Source organism: Balearica regulorum, chromosome 11 (assembly GCF_011004875.1).
Source record: "Balearica regulorum gibbericeps isolate bBalReg1 chromosome 11, bBalReg1.pri, whole genome shotgun sequence".
In the NCBI taxonomy this organism is placed as follows: Eukaryota; Metazoa; Chordata; class Aves; order Gruiformes; family Gruidae; genus Balearica; species Balearica regulorum.
The window spans coordinates 2286383-2292382 of NC_046194.1; positions in this window are offsets into that span (position 1 = coordinate 2286383).

Here is a 6000-nt window from a genome sequence, read left to right on the forward strand (position 1 = left end):
GGACGGCTCCCGGTCCTCTCCCGGCCTCCCGCAGTTTGCGACTTCGGCTCATCCTACACCGGAGACGGGTCTTTGTGTTGGGCAGCCCCACTGGGTCGTCTCCCAAGAATTCGTCTAACCGCTTAGTAAACCATTAGGATTTTTGGAATCCATTTGGGCAATGAGTTCCGTGGCTTAATTACACGTTGTGTGAAATATGTTCGTTTTGCATCTGCCACTCGGTAATTTCATTTGGTGGCTCTTTGTTTGCTTTGTCTTCCAACACAAGAGCCACCGACCCCTATTCACTTTCTCCGTGCCACTGCATGAGCCTATACATCTCCCTCCTCCTTTTTCCCCCCTGCCTGTCAATTCTTTGCGAGACAAAAAGGGTAATTTATTTAATTGTTGATGATATAATGTGCTAAAACTCTCCTTTACCCTCCAACAGTTAATTACACTTGTTAATTATTTTAATTACTCCCAGGGTAATGGTCCAGGTAGAGAGGAGGACCCCACTGGGCTACACAGACATAAATACAGAGTAGAAAAGTCGGTGTTTACTCCAAAGAGCTGCGTTGGTGTAACCGGTCTATAACCGCACGGACGGTGAAACCGGAGCAGGGAAAGCTTGGCCTGGATTTGCAAATTTCTGTTTGCAGGATTTACCGGAGGCGGCCCGAGGGGACGGCAGCTCCTGCGGGATTTCCCTTGGACTGGGGTGGTGACTCCAGCCTCTCCCTCCTTAGCAGAGACGACGCTTTTCCGTGCAAAATGGAGCCGCGACGTGGCCATGCGGTTACGGGCAACACCTCTGCGACGGCAGATACGGTTGTGTGAAGGAAGAAGATGAAAGCGGGCAAACTTTCAGCCCAGCTGGAAAGCTGAGGCTCAGTCCTAGGCTTGGTGACAGCCTCCCTCTAACTACGAGGCCAGGGGAACGGTGGCCCCCGTATCAGTAAAAACAAAAAAGATCATTTGTGGTCTCGCAGAGCAGCATCTGCCAGCACCCTTGTAGCCAGGATGAAATCCGAGAGTGGCCGCAATCTAAACCTTCTCTGCAGTTGCTTTTATCTTACCGGGGGAAAAACAAACAGAAGAGAAGCAGAAAGCTTTGTGGCTAAGATGTCTCACATCTGGTTTTAGCTCCAAGAAATGTACTTCCACCCCCTCCCCGAATTGTTAATGTTAAACAAACAAAACCCCGGCGATTTTTCTGGATTTCGGCTCTCGGATAAGTTACACGCAGCTTTGACTGCGAATTCCAGGCTCACGCTACCCTTCATCCCTAACGCAAGCAACGCACCTCGCTTGGCCGGGAGGGAGGCAAAGCGAAAAGCCGTGCCCTGGGACGGCACGCCGGGACTGGCAGGGAGAAGCGGTTTGTGCCTCGGCACGAGGAGGCATTTCCAATTTGGGCCAATTCCTTAGAAGTTTCACCCCGGGAGTGCTCTGCCGGAGCTCTTGCACCTCTCTGGGACAGGCTCGGCGTTGCACGCTCCTCGCGTCTGCTCTGAGAGGGGCTTGAGCTTCATCGCTGCTGCAGGGAGCCTGGCGGAGGAGTGAAATGAAGCTGGGCTCTCCTAGGGAGAGATGGATTTCCCCTTTCCAGCGAGATGAACCCGGTTTAAATCTTGACCACTCTATTTTTAGGTTTCAATACGGCGTTTTTGCCTGCGTTATTTATGCTTCCCCCCCTTTTTTCAAGAACAGCTGGAAATGTTTAAGATGTGCCCAATTGTATTAACATGCCTTTGAGAGCTGGATGGTGTCAATTTGATTTCTGCTCTTCTAGAAACAGAGCTTTCTGATTTGCGCTCTTTATTCCTTTTATATCACGTAAGCACCTACTTCATTCCGCTGCTTTCAGGTGTTACATTCACGCTAACGCATCTGCACGTCACTTACGTATTTCCGTCCGACACGTTTCGAGCAGTTCCCTCGCCGGTGCCACAGGAGGACGGCAGCGTTTCATCCCCCCGAGATCCCATCCTGCCGGCCCCTCGCTGTCCTGGTCCAGCAGCGCTGGCAGGGGTAGCTCAGTCGGGGCAGACGAAGGGCGCGGGAGCAGCACAGCGGTCCTCTCTCCATCCCCTCCTTCAGTCACTCCAAGCCCAATCCTAACCACGCTCCTCCAAAAGCAGGGGACGGCGGCCGAACGAGACGCCAGCGACTTCTGCCGCCCACCTCCACGCTCGCGTGCGACCAGCTCCCCTCTTCTTCGGGCGCTGGGACGGTCTCTGGCCAGAAGCCACGTCAACGTTGTTCTCCCAAAATGAGAGAGGCTCCTCGAGAGCCAGGCAGCGCTGGGCCCAGGGGTGTTCTCGGCTCTCTGGAGCCCGTCCAGCGCGTCAGTTTTCGGAGCTGGGACTCCCAGGCCAGCTGCACCGGGAAGGAACATCACCGCTGGGACAATTAGAAAGAAGAACCATCCGTTTCTGTTCAGGGGATTCAATTTTCTTTCTGCTTCATCAGATTAACACCAACGTAACTCCATTAACTACCAGGGAAGTTGCTCTTGATCTGAAAATCAGACCCGTCGGATTTTCTGGCTTTTGCGTGCAGTCACTTCATTCAAAGGAGCGAAGGTGGATGTAGGATGTACCTACAAAAACCTTCCTTGTGTGTGGGCTGGGGAGTGGGGTTGGTTTGTTTTTTTTTTCTTTTCCCCATTTACCCTTTTTTTGTTTTTTCAAATCCCAAGGACCTGACTGCGATTTTCATTTTCTGCTTGCTGATGCCAGCCGTGCATTTTCTCTCCCGTTCCTCCCCCGGTGCTGCTCCAGCACATTGCCGTCGCTGGACACCAGGAAGAATCCTAGAGGCGCTTCCTTCCATTTCCACCTTCACTTTCCCGGAGGGCGAGCGGTGTTTTTCCCAGCCTTCCACTGTTCTGACAAAGCACTAACCAAATGCTTGCCCAAGTTCTGCTGAAGATCCTGTAAGAACATGCATTATTGCGAGGAATGGGAAATCTCGGTGTTTTCTCTTCACCTGGGCCGTTGTTCACGGTCATCTCACTGTGCTAACCGTGACTTATAGCCGTACGCTACCAGCGTTTCTATTTGGGCAGGGTAAGGTGGCCCCAGACACCGATTCCCACCCAAACCACCCTGCCATCCTCTTCAGCGATTTGTAGCGTTCCTGCTTAGCAGATAACGGCACCGGTAGCGCTCACAGACTGCTTGTTAAACAGGACTTAAGGCTTGTCAAACTACCTCGAACGACAATGAATATCTAAAAAAATTATGACCAGCAATATCGCCTCCTTTCACCAATTCCACTGCAAAACCCAAGCCAGCAGTTGTCCGTAAATCTTGTCCAATAACCGAGGAGCTATACGGCCATCTCACCGTTGCAAGGTGTTGCCAAGCTCATTTTACATCTCCCCTAGCTCCCCTCGTTTTAATCCTCCCCTAGCTAAAAACATCGCTGTGGCACCTCAGAGCCATCACTATCTTTAGACTCATCAACCTGTTCGTCACGTCGCGTCTTCTAAGGTCCGTAATTGTTATGATTAATAATGATAATCAAACTCCCGCAGCCGATCTCGCCTGCCTAGCAATTCTATGAATCTTTCATAACCAGCATCAGAATTTCAGGCAAACACGTACCGCTTGTACCCCGAGCGCTGCTCAACAGCCCGCCAAGGATCTCGGTGAAGGTTCAGTTTCTCCACACATTCCAACGACACCCGAGAGCAGGTACACCCAACCCACTGGTCTGCAAAAAGGTTTTCTCCCTTCAAAACCTCTGCTTTTTGGACAACCATAAACTAAGCAAAGCTTGTGAGAGGACGTGGAGCTAGCCTTTGAACCAGCGTCCAGGCGTCAGGACCAAGAGACGAGGAGGATTTGGCAGAAGGCAGGCAATTTAGTTAGTTGTGCAACTCGCTCAATACCCCAATTGCTCAGAAAAGTTATGAATTTGAGCGAGGAGGTTTGTCTGAAAAGTTCTTAAGCAATTTTCTCTATTTATTTGAAACAGGAATCTGATTATAACAATAGTTACAGAATTAAGAACAACTCTCGCCCTGGCACCAGAAGAGGAAGAAATAAACAAAACCACTCACTCAATTGCATGTTTCTGTGTAAAACCCCCTATAATAAAATGGAGAAACATGACTTGACATACAGAATGACCTCAATTAGCATATGACGGGCCGATTACACCTTGGCATATGGATGAGCCCTTTGATAAGAAGAAAATATCAACCACATTGATAGTGTCTGCTGTTATTTAAATAATAATGCTTGAAACGCTCAGTGACTAGAGAAGCCAGAGAGAAGCGGTTCAATGGTACCAGGATTTGGCGGAGGAGCTCACCTTCCTTGCAGAACTGGATTCGCTATTTTAAGCCCTTTTAGAGAAGCCACTGGGGGCGGGGGAATATGCAAGTATGAGACATTTTATTCCAATATGCATTTTCCCCCTGAAGCAGTAAAGACCCGTCGGTATTTCTCATCAACTCCAAGCAGCACTCAGTCAGACCCTAAAACTGATTGTACCATGTGCCCAAAGCACGCCGCTCTGCTTGCTAGTGATCTTTCATTACGTAAAAGCAGGCTAAATGCAGCAAAGAATTTTTAGGTGTAGAAGTGTCAGGATGACATTGGAACTATTGCTGGATCCTCTTCAAACCGGGACATTCAGAATCTCCCTGGTTTTATCCACATCTGACCACACTTCGCCAGGCAGCTACCTCTCACCATCACTTTTCATTGCGGGAGAGACTATACGCCCAAAAGTCACCGATTCTGGGCTGCGCTGGATTAAGGGAATAAACCACAGAGGAAAAGGCCCCCAAATATTCTCCCATCTTTTCTGCAGAGGAAGATCTAGCTCAGTTAACCCCAAAGCTTTTATAGAGCAGTTCTACAGAATGAAAGGTGGTGCAGCAGGAATAAAAATCCCCGGTGCCTTAGGCCTTGAAAATTAAATCCACATTAAACATCGGCGCCCTGGGGTACCCATCTTGAAACACGCATTTAATACAAGACACCATGCATTGAGATGCTGAGTTAGGTTTTGGATAGGACATAAAATGTGCAAGCTCTTGGAATTTCACATTTCTGGGCTGTGAAACAATTTAATGCAAAAGATAAGGTTTCTGCATTGCAGACATTTTTCTTCTCATTAAATATATAATGTATTGGGTCATCAATGTGAAGAAACTTTATATAAAAGGAGGCTTTAAGAGGAAAATCTGAAGTGTCCTTGAAAAAGTTGCATAGAATAGCTGTAGCAACAAAAATGAGGCTAGGTAAAACCAATACGAACCCCCCATTTAACTACTGTCAGGTCCTGCTGTCGCTTCCCAGGATAACGAAGCTCGCATTAACGGAAAGCACGTCTGTGCACACCCATGTTATCATACCAGGAGAACCTGAGGGAGTCCAAGAAAACATTTTGCAAGCAATACATGTTTAAAGAAGAGAACTATAAGCGACAGTCGTGAAGTACGCACTTTAACCAGGACTATGAACATTCCTACATAAACAGAAAACTATTTTATACTATTAAGGGTTTGACATAAACGTGGGAGTCTACGCTTCTGCGATATTTCTAAGAGAAAGACCCCCCTCTGAATCATAATCAATTAATAGGCACGTAAAAGAAAACTAGACAATACCCTTCAGAATTTATAGTCGTATCTATAATGCTTAAGGCGTACCGGACAGCACCAAGTATCCCACCTTTACTCAAGTGAGTACCAGGGTTTGCAAGGTCAGCCTTCACCCAAAAGCGCTGGCCAAATTTCCCCACTAGCGTAAGCCGGCACGTCTCCTCTGAAATCATTCCTCTGAAATCACCTATTCCCATTCTGGCTGCCCATAAAATCATTTTTGTTTACACAGCTGAGGAGGACAGGGACTTGAGCCCTAATCGTGCTGTGGCCCAAGGCTTTGTAGCCTTCTCCACGGTTCTCTCAGCCTGAAGCCCTGTACTACTGCAACTCTTCTGGAACTCACCAGCTTTCCAGCAGCACGTTTGCAGCACAAGCAACAAACCACAATCAGC